Source organism: Narcine bancroftii, chromosome 13, assembly GCF_036971445.1.
Source record: "Narcine bancroftii isolate sNarBan1 chromosome 13, sNarBan1.hap1, whole genome shotgun sequence".
NCBI classification, from domain to species: Eukaryota; Metazoa; Chordata; class Chondrichthyes; order Torpediniformes; family Narcinidae; genus Narcine; species Narcine bancroftii.
In genome coordinates, this window is record NC_091481.1 from 74,841,409 (window position 1) to 74,858,845 (window position 17,437).

Consider the following 17,437-nt stretch of genomic DNA (forward strand, 5'->3'; position numbering starts at 1 on the left):
TGTCATACATTGAGTTTAAAAAGGGAAAACAGAGATGAAAAATGGGGAAAAGGGGGATGGAGATGGTGAGGAAGCGGAAATGAGGTGTAAACAGGATGTGAGATGGCCATGTTGAACTATATGACTATAAACATGAATGGAATACATAACCATATTAAATGGAAGAGTCCTTTAAATTTACTGAAAAAAGAAAAAAATAGATCTAGCATTTGTGCAGGAAACGCATCTAACTGAAGTGGAACATAATAAATTAAAGAGAGACAGGGTAGGGAACGTAGTGGCAGCATCATATAATTCAAAAGCTAGAGGTGTAGCTATATTAATTAATAAAAATGTACCAATCAAAATAGAGGAGGAAATAATAGATCCAGCAGGGAGGTATGTAATGATAAAGTGTCAGATATATTCAGAATTTTGGAATTTGCTCAATATATATGCACCTAATGAAGAGGATCAAAAGTTTGTGCAAGATATTTTTTTGAAGATTGTAGATACACAAGGAAATATATTGTTAGGAGGGGATTTTAAACTTAATTTGGATCCAGTGTTGGATAAAACTGGACAAAAGACTAGCAAAAAGAATAAAGTAGCCAAATTTATGGTTAAATCAATGCAGGAAATGAAACTTATGGATATATGGAGGAGGCAGCACCCAAGGGAGAAGGAATACTTCAAGTAGGCATAAAACATACTCAAAGATTGATATGTTTTTATTGTCAGCCCATATTCAAGGGAGAGTTGAAAAACTGAACATAAAGTAGATTATTATCTGATTATTCACCCCTGTTATTAGCAATAGAACTGGAGGACATCCCACCAAGAACATATAGATGGAGGTTAAACTCCATTCTACTTAAAAGGCAGGAGTTTAGAGAGTTTATTGAACACCAAATTAAAACATATTTTGAAATAAATACATAATCAATGAAAGACAAATTTATATTATGGGACGCAATGAAAGCCTTCATTAGAGGGCAGATAATAAGTTATGTAACTAAGATGAAAAAGGACTACAATCGGGAAATAGAGCAGTTGGAAAGGGAGATAGTAAGTACAGAAAAGGAATTAGTAAAAAGGGATGATATAATGAAAAGGAGAGAATTGGCGGACAAAAAAATTAAATACGAAACATTACAAACATATAAGGTGGAGAAGAACATACTGAAAATAAAACAAAAGTATTACGAATTAGGAGAAAAAACACATAAAATATTAGCCTGGCAACTTAAAACAGAACAAGCTAAAAGAATGATACTGGCATCAAGGAAAAAGGACAAACAAATTACATATAATCCAATAGAGATTAATGAGAACTTTAAAGAATTTTATGAACAATTAAACCAAACTGAGAACGAGGGGAAAGATGATAAAATAGAAGAGTTTTTAGCTAAAATTGAACTGCCGAAATTGCAAGAAGAGGAACAAAACAAACTGATAAAACCATTTGAAATACAGGAAGTACAGGATATATTAAAAAAGCTGCCAAACAATAAAACACCTGGAGAGGATGGATTCCCAATAGAATTCTATAAAACATTTAAAGACTTATTAATTCCTCCTCTCCTGGAAGTTATGAACCAGATAGAAGAAACACAAAACTTGCCAGATTCATGTAAGACAGCAATAATTACAGTAATACCAAAGACGGGGAAGGATCCACTAACACCAGCATCATATAGACCAATATCTCTACTTAATTCAGATTATAAGATAATAGCAAAATTATTAGCAAACAGATTGGCCGACTGTGTACCAAAAATAGTAAAACAAGATCAAACTGGGTTTATTAAGAAAAGACAAACAGTGGATAATGTCTATAAATTTATTAATCTAATTCATGCAGTTCAAGGAAATAAGAAGCCAAGAGTGGCTGTTGCTTTAGATGCAGAAAAAGCCTTTGACAGAGTAGAATGGAATTATTTATTCAAAGTATTACAGAGGTTCAATCTACCAGAAAAATATATTAATTGGATTAAAGCATTATATAATGGACCATTGGCGAAGGTAACAGTAAATGGATATGTATCAAACCAATTTAAATTAAGTAGGTCAACTAGGCAAGGATGTCCATTAAACCCCTCACTGTTCGCTCTAGCAATAGAACCATTGGCAGAACTGATAAGAACAGAAAATAAAATAAAAGGGATAAAAATAAAGGAGAAGGAGTATCAGTTTATTTGCAGATGACATCATAGTATATTTAACAGAACCAGAAGTATCAATAACAGAACTACAAAAGAAATTGAAGGAGTATGGAGAAATATCGGGGTACAAGATCAACACAAATAAAAGTGAAGTGATGCCAATGAGTAACGCGGATTATACAGAATTTTAAAAAACAATCACCATTTAAATGGCAAACACAAGCAATCCGATACCTAGGTATTAGGTTAGATAATAAATTAAAATTAAATTATCAGCCACTAATAAAGAAATTACAGGAAAACTTAGAACATTGGAAAGAATTACCGCTAACATTGATAGGGAGGGTAAATTGCATTAAAATGAATGTCTTCCCAAAGATACAATACTTATTTCAATCATTACCAATTCCCTTAACAGAGAAATTCTTTAATGAACTAAAGATAATAATAAGGAAATTCTTGTGGAAAGGGGGGAAACCAAGGGTAGCTTTAGATAAATTAACAGAGAGCTATAACCAAGGTGGTTTGCAGTTACCAAACTTTAAAAATTATTATAGAGGAGCACCATTAAGGTATTTATCAGATTTTTACCAGACAAGGGAAAAATCAGATTGGACTAAAATAGAGCTAGATAAAATAGGGGAGAAGGTACCAGAACATAAACTTTATAGGTGGGATGAAATGCTGGTACAATATAAAAGCTCAGCAGTATTGCAAGAAGATTCACTTAGAAAGGAAAAAAATGAACGACCAAATACCAAAATTACTATTGATGCAAAATCCGCTAATCCCTTTTACAATAGACAACCTTTCCTTTAGAGAATGGGAGAGAAAAGGAATTAAAAGAATAGAAAATTGTTTTTTGGGAAATAATTTATTAACATTTGAACAGTTGAAGTACAAATATGGAATAACTCATGGTACAATGTTTACATATCAGCAAGTGAAAGCTTATTTAAAGGATAAATTGGGAAACAGACTGAGATTACCAGAAGGAAGCAGCTTTGAATATGTGATTACAGACACAATGATAATTAAAAGATTTATAACGAACAAGTACATCAAGCTGCAAGAGAAGGAAAATGATGAAATAAGCAATAAACCCAAACAAAAGTGGGAAAAGGATTTAAACATAAAGATAAAAAATGGAACATGGGAAAAGTTATGTTCTGGAACTATGAAGAATATAATAAACACAAGGTTACGCATGATACAGTATAATTGGTTACACAGGTTATATATCATGCCCCAAAAGTTAAAATAAATGGGATCCAACAGTATCAGATAGATGTTTTCGCTGTAAGAAGGAAACGGGAACAACAGTACATGCAATTTGGGCATGTGAGAAAGTGGAAAAGTTTTGGGAAGATCTAAATCAGGTATTAAATAAAATCACAAAAAATAACAATACCAAAAAATCCAGAGATCTTTCTTCTAAGTAATATAAGAAGTAAGGAATTAGGCCTCAAACCGTGCATCTTGGCACCTCACAGTTCGGCGGGCAGCAACCTCCTTTGAAGAAGACCGCAGAGCCCACCTCACTGACAAAAGACAAAGGAGGAAAAACCCAACACCCAACCTTGTGTTTATTATATTCTTCATAGTTCCAGAACATAACTTTTCCCATGTTCCATTTTTCATCTTTATGTTTAAATCCTTTTCCCACTTTTGTTTGGGTTTATCGCTTATTTCACAAAAAACAATTTTCTGGATGAAGCGCAAAAAAGATTTATTATGGTACCCTTAGCTGTAGTAAAAAAATGTATAATGTCAACTTGGAAAATGGAAGAGAGCCTGAGAATACAACAATGGTAGATGGAAATAAATGAATGTATTCCATTGGAAAAAATAACATATAATTTAAAATATAAAGTCACATTATTTGAACAAATTTGGGGGCCGTACATGGAACATAACAGAGAGGGCTTGCCTCAGACCTCCACCCCCTAAAATGATAAGAAGACAAAACGACTTGATCCAGTGTGTAAAAGTAGATGACACGTTTTTCTTGTTTATTTTTCATTGTGTGAAGACATTGTTTAATGGTTTTATTGTATTGTATATGTTGAATATTTATTGGTTTTGGGGGGGGTGGGAAGGGGGGAGGGAAGGTAGGGGGGAAAAAATGGGAGAAAATGCCACTGTGTATATTTAATGAGAAACGTACATATTTTGGTTGATATGGTTCACAGTATGAAAAATAAAAAATAATTTAAAAAGAGAGTGGGAGAGATTCAAACAAGAGAGCATGGATTGAGATTAAAGGGGGAAAAGTTTAGGGGAAAGATTAGGTAGAATTTCTTCACTCAGTGGGTGGTGGGAGTGTGGCCAAGCTTCTAGCCAAATGGTAGATGCAGGTTCGATTTTAATATTTAAGGAAAAGTTGGATAGATATATGGATGAGAGAGGTATAGAGGGTTATGGGCTGGGTGTGGGTCAATGGAACTTGGTGGGAGAAAGTGTTCAGCATGGACTAGAAGGGCCGAACTTGCCTGTTTCTTGCTGTTATTTTCATTTTTTTTAATTTTCTTTGCGGACGAAGATTTACGGAGGGGTAATGTCCACGTCAGCTGCAGGCTCGTTTGTGGCTGACAAGTCCGATGCGGGACAGGCAGACACGATTGCAGCGGTTGCAAGGGAAAATTGGTTGGTTGGGGTTGGGTGTTGGGTTTTTCCTCCTTTGTCTTTTGTCAGTGAGGTGGGCTCTGCGGTCTTCTTCAAAGGAGGTTGCTGCCCGCCGAACTGTGAGGTGCCAAGATGCACGGTTTGAGGCAATATCAACCCACTGGCGGTGGTCAATGTGGCAGGCACCAAGAGATTTCTTTAGGCAGTCCTTGTACCTCTTCTTTGGTGCACCTATGTCACGGTGGCCAATAGAGAGCTCGCCATATAACACGATCTTGGGAAGGCGATGGTCCTCCATTCTGGAGACGTGACCTACCCAGTGCAGTTGGATCTTTAGCAGCGTGGATTCAATGCTGTCGGCCTCTGCCATCTTGAGTCGCTCCAATGAATGTTGAGGATGGAGCGGAGACAACGCTGGTGGGAGCGTTTATGGTTATATGGTCAGAGTACATTCATGACATCACATCTAACCCTGAGATTCTTTTTCCTCTGGGCGAGGCAGAATGACCATTTATTGGGAGTGCAAAAAAACTGTACACAATGTACACATGTAAACAAATAAATAAATGTAAACAACCTGATTGTGCAATTCAGAGAGAGAGAAAAAAAATCAATAAAATGCACAAGTCAGAGTCCTTAAATTAGTCCCTATTGAGTTTGTCGTTAAGGAGTCTGATGGTGGAGGGGGAGCAACTGTTCCTGAACCTGGTGGTGTGAGTCATGTGGCACTAATAACTCTTTCCTGATGGCAGCAGCGAGAACAGAGCCTGTGCAGGGTGGAGTGGATCCTTGTTGATTGCTGCTGCTCTCTGACAGCAGCGGTCCCTGTAGATGTTCTCAATGGTGGGGAGGGTTTTGCCTGTGATGTCCCGGGATGTGTCCACTACCTTTTACAAGGCTGTACATTAATCATTAATATACAACACAAAAAGAAACAAGCCCACCACTGACTCCAAGTGGCACATCATGAACAATTGGGCAGCCAATCAGAATATGATTGTCTGATCTGCTTCCACAGCCCCCTTTTTGTTTCTGGTAGAAATGGGGCTTTGGGGTCATTTGCTATTATAACCTGACCCTGACTTTCTCCTCCTGGCACCGTAAGTTATCAGTCTATCTGCTTCAGGCACTGTGGGGTCTCCAGTGTTAATTTTCTTTTCATGCTCTGATCTCTGTATTGCTGTTTCTAAGTCACAACACTGATTCTTTAATCCCTCCACTTCATTCTCAGTTTCTAGTTCTCTCTTTTGTTTTTTTTTTAATAAGTTTTCCACATTGCGTCTGAAACTGGTTCTTGTATCAAATCCCCAGTTTCACATCCCTGCTCTTGTATTCTTGAAATGAATGCTAGCATTGCATTTGCCTTCTTAACCAACCTGCAAGTCTACCTTCAGGCCATCCTGCATGAGGACTCCCTTTGGATCCGGGTATTATCAATATTCTCCCCGTTTAAGAAAAATTCTGCCCATTTATCAACCAAAGTACATGTCCATCCACTTTCCGACTTTGTATTCCATTTCCCACTTCTCTGCCCATTTTTCTCATGTGTCCAAGTCCTTCTGCAGTCTCCCTGTTTCCTCTACACTCCCTGCTCCTTCACCGACATTTGACTCGCCTTGTAAACTAAAACGAACATAGCTAATAATAATTATTAATAAATAAAAATAAACCATCAAAGGGTTCTCAGCGGCAGTCTCACGGTCACCTACTGTGGTGCGCTGTTGGTCTGAAGCAAACACACAAAATCAAAAGACTGTACAACAGGCTTTATTCGACATAAACTTCCACAGAGCCAGCTGTGAGGAGAGCTGCTGTAAACTCTGAGAGTGTCTTCGAAGGGCCGGGTCAGGTTTATATCCCGGAGGGTGGGGCTTGGTCTACTCAGGTTGGCTGATTGACAGCCGGCCAGGTGTTGTCTTGTCCCCGTACTCTTTTGCAGGTACATAGGTTGCTCTGTACCACCACACCTACCATTAAGAAAAATATTCCCCAATCATTGTTGAACTTCAGGGTGGGACGGTTGGCGTAGTGGTCAGCGCCACGTTGTTGCAGCCCCAGTGGCCCGGTTCGAATCTGGTGCTGTCTGTAAGGAGTTTGTATGCTCTCCCTGTGTCAGTGTGGCTTTGCCCCCAGGGTCTCCTGTTTCCTCCCACCTTTCAAGACCTACCGTGGGTTGGAGGTCAATTGCGTCTAATTGGGCAGCACGGTCGTGTTATCATGCTGTATGTCTAACTTTAAAATCTAAATCTAGAAATTCATTAGCTACTGAATGGATTTTATTGTCTGTAAAACACATTGGTTGCGAGAGACATTACAAAACTACCAGGCCCTTATTTGTTCTCTCACATGCAAGCTATTTTGGTCTAATCTATTCTCTTGATCTCCAAGGGAGGTGTTTTTCATCATTAAATTAGCTGTATACATCCTTCCCAAAGAACAGGTGCCAACTTCCATTTCTCTTCCCCCCCCCACCCCTCCACACCGGTTTTGAGTTCTGATGGGAAAGTCAGTGGTTTATTTTCCGTGAGGCTAAACTTAGCTTCTCATTAGTGGCTTCCTTGGCTGTTGGCTCAGTGTCCTGGCATCGCATTCCAAAGGATGAGAGGAAGTTGTGTATCACCAGTGAACTCACAAACATATCGTAAATTGCCGAAACTTCCCAGCCCAGCCGGGTAGAGATCTTTATTTTGTAGGAATAATGACATTTTCATTTGGTTCACCCACAGGCCATGTCTCAGGCATTATTGGCATGGAGTTATACAACACAGATACAGGGCCTTAGGCCCATTCAGTCTTTACTGACCACCAGCCTACCATTTACACTTGCAGGGGTGGCACGCTTAGCTTGGCAGTTAGCGCAACGCCTTTACAGTACCAGCAACCAGGACTGGGGTTCGAATCCCATGTTGTCTCTAAAGGATTTATACGTTCTCCCCTTGTCTGTGTGGGTTTTCTCCAGGGTTCCAGATTCCTCCCGCTGTTCGAAACGTAGCGGGACTTGGAGGTTAATTGGATGTAATTGGCCGGAGCGGGCTTGCGGGCCAAAAATGTCTACATTTAAAAAGAACCTGGAAATCTATAGCACGGGACAGACTCTTCAGCCAACAGTGCTGTGCTGACCTAATGACCTACTCAAACAACTGCCTAGAATACCCCACTGCTTAACCGTCCATTTCTCTCAGTTCCATGTTCCTATCTAATAATGTCTTAAAAGATCCTCTTGTACCAGCCTTTCACCACTGTTGCTGCATCCATAACACTCTGTGAGAAAGACTTATCTCTTGCTCCCCCCCACCTGCTCGTACTTACTCCCAAACAGCTTAAAACTATGTCCAATCATGTCAGTCATTTCCGCCCCGGTGGGGGGGTGGGTAGTCTCTGGCCGTCCACACGATCAATGCCTCTCATCATCTTGTTCACCTCTATCAGGCCACTCCTCAACCTCTGTCACCCCTCATAGAAATGAGGAGTTCACTCAACCTATCCTCATGAGGCCTGTGCTCCAATCCAGGCAACGTCCTCGTACATCTCCTTTAGCATCCACATCCTTCCTGCAATGAGGTGACTAGAACTGAGCACAATTTTCCAAGCGGGTCAGACTAAGGCCTTGTACAGCTGCAACATTCCCTCACTGCTTTTGTACCCAACCCCACGGTTAATGAAAGCCCACACACCATTTGTCTTCTTAACCATGCTATCAAGCTGTGCAGCAGTTTTGTGTGTCCCATGTACATGAACCCCGAGATATCTCAGTTCATCCACACTCCCATTAACATTATATTCTGCTTCACTTCCTCTTCACACCTTTCTGGGTTAAACTCCATCTGCCTCTTCTCAGCCCAGCTCTGCATCCTGCCAATGTCCCTTTGTTACCTCTGGCCAACGTTCAGACAATCCACAACACCACCCATTTGCGTGTCAGTGATTTTCTTCTTCCAACATTCCCTTTTAAACCCCCCCCCCACCTCCCCCACCCTCATTCTACCCATCACTGACACACCAGGGGAAATTTATGGGAGCCCGTAAACCTGCCTTTGTGTAAATGTCCTACTCCTTAGGGGTAATATATTTAGCATCCCATATGTCTATGGGATATGGGTGGAAACAGAGCACTGGGGAAGGGGGGAAACCTACGCAGTCACAGGGAAAACATGCAAACTCCACATGGATAGTGCCTGAGGTCAGAATCGAACCCATGTCTCTAGGGCCATGAATGAGCATCTCAACCCGCTGCTCCACTGTGGTAAAGGAGCCTAGGGATCCTCAAGTCCACACCCAGCAGAAAGAAGGCACCACCTCCCTTCCCCACCCTCCCCTACACACACCCACATGGAAGTCTGTGTTCCTGCATCAACCTCAGTATCCCCAAAACCGGAGTGCAAGGTAAACATTCCTTGATCCAATGGACAAAAAACGCCAGCCTTTCCAGCAACACCTACATCCACAAAATAAATAAACTGTTCGTCTCAAACCCTGATTTGGGTGAAGCAGTTCATCCTGGAAAAATTAGTCTATTTTCTTCCACAGTTTGTTTTTCCAGGTTTCAGATTTATTGTTAGACACATACGGCCCTGAGATTCTTTATCTGTGGGCCAGGCAGATTTACCACTTATTGGTAATGCAAAAGTAACTGTCCTCAATTTACACATGTAAACAAACTGACTGTGCAATACAGAGAGGAAGCAAAATCAATAAAGGGCACAAGTAAGAGTCTTTAAATGAGTCCCTGATTGAGTTTGTCATTGAGGAGTCTGATGGTGGAGGGGGAGCAGCTGTTCTTGAACCTGGTGGTGCGAGTCTTGTGGAACCTAGACCTCTTTCCTGATGGCAGCAGCGAGGACAGTGTGTGCTGGATGGGGTTGGATCCTTGATGATTGCTGATTCCCTCCGACAGCAGCGTTCCCTGTAGATCAGAGGTTCTCAACCTTTTTTTTCCACGCACATCCCACTTTAAGTAATCCCTATGCCAGAGGTGCTCTGCAATCAGTAAGGGAATGCTTAAGGTGGGATGTGAGTGGGAAGGGAAGGTTGAGAATCACTGCTCTAGACCTAATTGTTACTGAAATATTTTGCTTGAGAAAAATTGTCATTGGACTATTTCCTTTGGAGTTCTGAAACTGTGCACATAACGTACCATTAAAACAGTGGTTTTCAAACTTTATTCTTTCCACTCACAGATCACCTTAAGCATTCCCTTACTGATTGCAGAGCACCTCTGGCATAGGGATTACTTAAAGTGGGATGTGCGTGGAAAAAAAAGGTTGAGAACCTCTGATCTACAGGGAACGCTGCTGTCGGAGGGAATCAGCAATCATCAAGGATCCAACCCCATCCAGCACACACTGTCCTCGCTGCTGCCATCAGGAAAGAGGTCTAGGTTCCACAAGACTCGCACCACCAGGTTCAAGAACAGCTGCTCCCCCTCCACCATCAGACTCCTCAATGACAAACTCAATCAGGGACTCATTTAAAGACTCGTACTTGTGCCCTTTATTGATTTTGCTTCCTCTCTGTATTGCACAGTCAGTTTGTTTACATGTGTAAATTGAGGACAGTTACTTTTGCATTACCAATAAGTGGTAAATCTGCCTGGCCCACAGATAAAGAATCTCAGGGCCGTATGTGTCTAACAATAAATCTGAAACCTGGAAAAACAAACTGTGGAAGAAAATAGACTAATTTTTCCAGGATGAACTGCTTCACCCAAATCAGGGTTTGAGACGAACAGTTTATTTATTTTGTGGATGTAGGTGTTGCTGGAAAGGCTGGCATTTTTTGTCCATTGGATCAAGGAATGTCTACCTTGCACTCCGGTTTTGGGGATACTGAGGTTGATGCAGGAACACAGACTTCCATGTGGGTGTGTGTAGGGGAGGGTGGGGAAGGGAGGTGGTGCCTTCTTTCTGCTGGGTGTGGACTTGAGGATCCCTAGGCTCCTTTACCACAGTGGAGCAGTGGGTTGAGATGCTCTTTCATAGCTCTGGAGACAGGGATTCGATTCTGGATAGTGGGGCCAGTGATGTCCTGGGCTGTGTCCACTACCTTTTGCAGAGCTTTACACTCAGGGGGATTGGTGTTCCCCGCACAAGACCGTGATGCAGCCGGACAGCACACTTTCCACCACATCTCTGCAGAAATTTCCCAGGATTTCTAATGTCATGCCAAACCTCCGCAAACTCCTGAGGAAGTAGAGGCACTGACGGGCTTTCTTCACGATGCCATTAGTATGTTTGGTCGCGGAAAGATCCTCCGAGATAGTGACTCCCAAGAACTAAAATTTTCTCACCCTTTCCACCTCTGATTTTTCCTTTAACTTCCAGCATCCACAGTCGGTAGTGTCTCCACTGAACTTCCAGTCGGTCGTCTGGGGGTTAATAAGTTGCAGACTGCATTTGGCGATATTATCACTTGGATTGCAGACCCGTGTTATCTGCCTTTTTCATGGCATTTGAAGATTTGATCCACCCTGGCCTTCCTGTTGTTCACCCAGTGCTGCAGGAAGCTCTGGTCTGCATTCAAGGGGATTTTTGGACGGTCAAGTTGTTTACCACCTCCTTGGCCTTTCCACGCCAGCTCAGAGCAGAAGGTTGTCCCAGGTCCTGGGTCCAACTCAGGGAGTACCCTTAGCTGTGACTATTCTCAGATCTGTCGCTGGGAGTGAGTGAGCACCCCTCCACGGTGACCTGTGCCAGAGTACCCCTGGTTACAATTAAAGTGCCTGCACTCACGTCCACTCTCAAGGACTTGCTCCATCTCTGGGACTGGAGGAGGGGGACTTGAGAATCTTATCTCTCTCCTCGGAATTTCCACTCTGCTGAGAACTCGAGCCAAGCCTCTCTGTTTCCTTGTCATCCCGTCTGGCTTTTTGATTTCAACAGCTCTCTGTGTCAACACCTTTAAATCAGATGGGTTTCTGAATGAATTTCTCAGGATCTGGGCCTTGCTGGCAGGGCGACTGGTTCTCATTCCCTCCCCACCTGAACGCCCTTGAGAAGTTAGTGCGGTACTGCCCTCAATCTCCCTCATCCTCGCAGAGACGGAGATTCCACAGCACTGCTGGGGAGAGAGCTCTGAGATTTGGACCTGGTGACCATGAGGGCCTGGTTATGTATTTTCCAGTCAGGATGGAGGGTAACTGGCATCCCAATGCGGGACGCAAGTGTGCTGAAGAAACTCAGCAGGTCTCGCAGCATCTATAGAAAGGAAACGGTAGACATTGCTTTAGGTCTGAGCCTTTCATCAGGTTAAGAGCAAAAAACAGGTAGGAGCCTGAATATTGAATAAAAGGGGGGGAGGGGGAAGGAGAAGGGAGGAAGGGGCAGGAGAAGGAGTACGTTAATACTCATATGTGCATACGATCGGAGGGTAGATGAGAAAAGAGCTGAGGTGGTAGCAAGAGGGGATAGCACCCTGAATGGTGAGGGGATGAGCGTGGGCAGCGGGAAGAAAATAGAAGGATGAGGAAAGGGAGAAATTGGAGGTCCATGTTAATGTCGACTGGTTGGAAAGTTCCCAGATGGAATGTTCCTCCAATTTACGGGTGGCCTCGGTTTGGCAGGCGCATGAGGCCGTGGACAGATGTGTCAGTGCGGGACTGGGTTGTGAAATCAGAAGGGGTGGCCACGGGGAGATCCACACTATTGTGGCGGACAGAGTCAAGATGCTCATCGAAGCAATCTCCCAGACTGCATCCAGTCTCTCCAATGTAGAGGAGGCCACAGAGGGAACTCCGGATGCTGTAGGTGGCCCCTGTAAATTCATAAGTGAAGCATTTGTTCATGTGGAAGGAGTGTTTGGGGCCCCGAATGGTGGTGAAAGTCCACTGTCTCTGGTTGGGGGGGGGGGGGGTGGCAGGTTTTGGAACTGCTCTCGGTATGGGTGCGTACATTGTAGTGACCATTCACCATTGCTGTATTAATCCAAGCTGGAATGATGCTGGGCAAGTACAATTCAATGATAGGACGAGTTAGACCTCAGTTTTACACCTGAGTGGAATGACCCCCTCAATGGAGGTGTGGAACCAACTTGGATCAGTTCTCAGGTCTTCGGACAGCCATTGCATCCCACACCTGTGAGACATGAGGGTGGGATTCAGGGTAGGAAGGGTTTATCTGGCAGGGAGGGGTAGCTTTCAAGAGCTGCATCCTAGTGGCTCTCCCTTGGGATTGAGGGAGCTGATGGCAGAATAGATTCTGTGTGGGTGGGGATGTCCCTGAGCAAACTGTCCAAGGCAGCTGGCCAATAAATACCCCATTGCCAGGAGCTCACAAACGAGCACCAGGATTTGGTCTGATTGTGGTAATGAGCGGAGAACCTTCTGGTCAGATCCTTCCTGTGTGGCCGGAACATTACCCACCACGCTCGTGGTCCCCGAGATGACTGCAGTGGAGCGGAGACCGTCGCCACCTGTCATGACTGCAGATTCGCTCAGATTGTGGGGAGAAGGACGCAAGGGTCCTTGTCACAGTTCACCCCCAGCAGCAGCAGCGTGACAGAGGACTCTCTGATCTACGGGCTGTTCCCAGCCACACTCACAGATCTGCTGGAAGACCTTCAACTCGGTGAAAGACGCGCTTTGATCTGCCCGAAATCTGTCTGTCTTCCAGCACATGGAGATGCGGGTGAGGGAATGCTGCCAACTGGCACAGTCAGGGCTGCAGGAGTAGGTGCTGAGGGATGCACTGAGGCTTGGCGCAACTGACACGAGGGGACTGTGGGGAAGGACCACAGTCTAGAGCCCTCCTGTTACCGAGCACTGAGGGGGGCTGAGACCGAGGGGAAGTCCCTCAACCAACAGAGGTGGGGAGTCACAAGAAGGTTCCACAGTGGTGGCAATGGTAGAGAAAATTTTACAATGATGTACATTGATGGAAATAAAACTAAGGCAAAAAGGCTCTGAATGGGGTTTTTTTTGGTAAATAATTTATTATAAAGTTTATTTTGGGGAAAAGAAATCCAGCTGTGCTTAGATGTATGAAACGGGAAAGAGGTCCTCTGCCTTCGCCAACCCCTCCTCATTACCACTCAGCTCCAAGGCAGATGGGGCAAAGATTCCTCCGTCGGACGTAGACTTTCACCGCGACCAGGGAACGGGAGGAGACAGTGGGAGACTCTCGGCCAGTCAGCACCGTCACCAAAGTAAACATCTCCCCAAACAAAAGACCAATTGCCCAGGGTTGGGGGTGGGTGGGGGGGGGGCGAGGTGGAATAATGTAACCATAGTTCCAGTTCCGATTGCAGAGGCAGGAAGTTTGTCAACTTTTATTTTCCTCTCCCACTTCCTGAAAATAAACCTGCTGGTTACTTGCATTGAAACAAAATACAAGGATGAGTTGTGAAGGAAATGGATGTTAGATTCTGGCTGTCAGCCACGTTGACAGCGCAAACTGGTGGTGATGCACCACTTAAACATCGAAATAAATTTCAGTTAGTATCTTCATGGTGACAGTAAGTCTGGAGTCTTACCTCAATACTCTATCATCCCCCCCCACCATCCCCTACCACCAGCCATTACTTGACATTTCCGTGAACTAATAAAAGCTCTAAACATGCAATAAAATGATGTGCGGAAGACATTTATCCAATGGTCATTGTGGGGAAGTAATTTTGAGCTGCTCCTATTACCATCAGTTGATTGAGAAACATTCACAGGCATTGGCCAATACTTTAATCTCTTTCTGGTGTCTACTGTTCTCCCCTTCATGTACCCACAGCTTGTTTGCTTAGCAAATCAAGTTGGATAACTAAGCAGTCCCATGCCTGAGATGTTGATTCCCTTGACTGTGTCAATTGCTGACCTCAACTCCTCTCCTTTCCAACAACAACGCGGATTTGCGTAATGCCTTTAATGCAGTGAGTGCCTTCACCAGAGCCTCTCCATGTTATCTTTGGTTCTGAGTCAGTTAAGGATGCGCCAAGCAGCTGAATGGATTGGAGGGAAGGTGTCAGTGCAAAGCCTTTAATGACGAGGTAGATAATCAGAATCAGAATTTATTGTCACGATATTCATTGTTTTGCGGCAGAATCACTGTGAAAACATTAAATATAAACCACCTGACAAAATATGTTTTTTTAAAAGAGCGCAATAAAAATTCAAAGTGAAGCAACGTCTGAGGTTCATTGATCATTCAGGAATCTGATGGCGGAGGAGAAGCTGCCGCCCTTGAGCTGCTGAGTGCTCGTCTTCAGGCTCCTGGTAGCAGAGTGAAGAGGGCAAGGCCCAGGTGGTGGGGGGTCTTTGAGGATAGGGGCTGCTTTCTTGAGACACGGCCTCTTGTAGATGTCCTCAATGGAGTGAAGACTGGTGCCCATGATGTCGCAGGCCGAGTTAACAACCCTCTGGAGTTTTGTTCCAGTCCTGAGCGTTGGCGGAGATGGAAGACGAGGTGTTGTTCATTTAATTTGGGGGTGGTTTCAGTCTGGCAGTGCATGATAGACAGGTCAGTAAGAGAATAGGACGGGGAATTGCAATGGGTGGCCACTGGGAGATCCACCTATTGCGGGGGACAGAGCCGAGGTGCTGAACCAAATGATCTCCCAGTCTGCGCCCAGTCTCTGCGATGTAATTTTGGAATTCATGAACCACTCTCAATAATTATTTTAAAGACCCATCAGGGGGTGGAGTGGGCGAAATCGCCATCTTTGCATCTCCTGGCCTCTGTGTGACCACCAAGTTTATTAGATCACGAAGGGCACGAATAGGGTAGATAGTCACCATCTTATTCTATTGGAGTGGGCTGACACGGTTAGCAGAGTGATTAGCACAACGCTGTTACACGTTACAGTGCCAGAAACCGCATCCCGCGCTGTCTGTAAGGAGTTTGTACGTTCTCCTTGTGTCTGGATGGGTTTTCCCCCGGCGGCTCCAGTTTCCTCCCACCTTCAAAACATACTGGGTGTTGTAGGTCAATTGGGTGTAATTGGCCGAAAGGGCTGGATGTCTATTAAAAAAATCCAGGGGGCACAGGTTTAAGGTGAGAGGTGAATATTTAAAGGAGGGGAATGTTTTTCATGCAGGTGATGGTGTGTAGATAGAACCATAGAAAACTGCAGCACAGAAATATGCCCTTTGGCCCTTCTAGTCTGTGCCAAACTGTTCATTTGGAATGAGCTTCCAGATGACGTGGCCAAGGTGGGTACAATTATAATATTTAAACAGTAATCTAGATTTAAATACAGCTGATTGGAACTGTGACTGGCTCAGGCAGGCACCCTGGGTGGTACGAACGAGTTGGGCCAGAGGGCCTATTTCTCTGAGTCTGCAATTACCCATTCAGTCAACCCCCACTGCTCTTCCCAAAGTAAACGTCTCATGGACAAAAAGGCCGCAGGGCAGAGGAACTCCTTCCAGTTCGCCTCCTGATCGGCCATTGCCCTCGCTTCCTATCATTCCTGGGCCTGAATCCTGGAACTCCCTCTCCACCCCTCTCGCCACCATCCCCCCACCCCTCCCCACCACACCTCTGAGAGGTAGCTGGCCTCTATCTTTGCAAGGGCGGGAGACCAATGCTGGTCTTGCCAGTGACAGGGACTGGCGGCACGGTGTGATGGTTTGTGCTGATCGCTAGCCAACAACCGAGCGGTTCCTGGAGCATCAGGAAACCTCCAGGAATGAACCTGTTACCTTAAGAGGTGAGAAAGCCAGCTGGGCCATTGTCAGGATTTATCATGTTTTCTGTGAATTTTCCAACCTAAAAAAACGCTGGTAGCTATTTTGAAACTCCTGTAGCACACAGAACTGAAATTTCTGCCGTATTTTAGCACGAGACTCCCAACTCTAAACTCCCAACTCTAAAAATATTTTGGATCGCTTTGGGGCTGTATTGGTGAAGGACTGAAACGATGCGGTTCTTGCACTAACTGCAGCGGTAATTATTTATCTCCCTCTCCTTTCATGGTTGGTTTCATGGTAATTCTCATTGTAGTTGGCGTGCCCTACATTCCTGTGTGGGTAAAGAAGTAAGAAGTTCACTGCATTTGTCCCTTGAACTTGTGCACCAGCAAAAGTCTTAAATCTGAACCACTCAGTGATTGGGTCAGGCCAGATTTTGGATTTTCTGGATCCTCGGGCATTACATTTAAAATTAAAATTGAAGGATATTAAACAAGAAAATGTTGATACAAAACATTTTTTCATATAAACTACAGCGTACAAAAAAAAACTATGTTTTAATTACATTACCGCGACTTCCAGGTGGTCGCTTGTTGCCATTGTACACACGCATGCATGCACACGCACAGACCAGAGGGTTGTTAACTTGACGTGCGACATCACAGGCCCCAGACTTCACTCCAACGAGGACATCTATATGAGGCGGTGTCTTAAAAAAGCAACCTCTATCCTTAAGGACCCCCACCACCCAGGCCGTGCCCTCTTCACACTGCTAGCATTGGTGGTCTGCATTTTAGCCCAGAGTTTTTGAGAGGTCTGGATTTTTAAAAAAATTTAGACATAGAGCACATTAACGGGCCCTTTCAGCCTACAAGTCCGTGCTGCCGAATTTCCACCCCATTAACCTACACCCCCAGTATGTTTTGAAGGGTGGGATGAAAACGGAGCCCCTGAGGAAAACCCACCCGGACGTGGGGAGAATGTGTAAACTCCTTCCAGACAGAGTGGGATTCGATCCCAGGTCCCGATTGCTGACACCGTAATATCTAACCGCTGC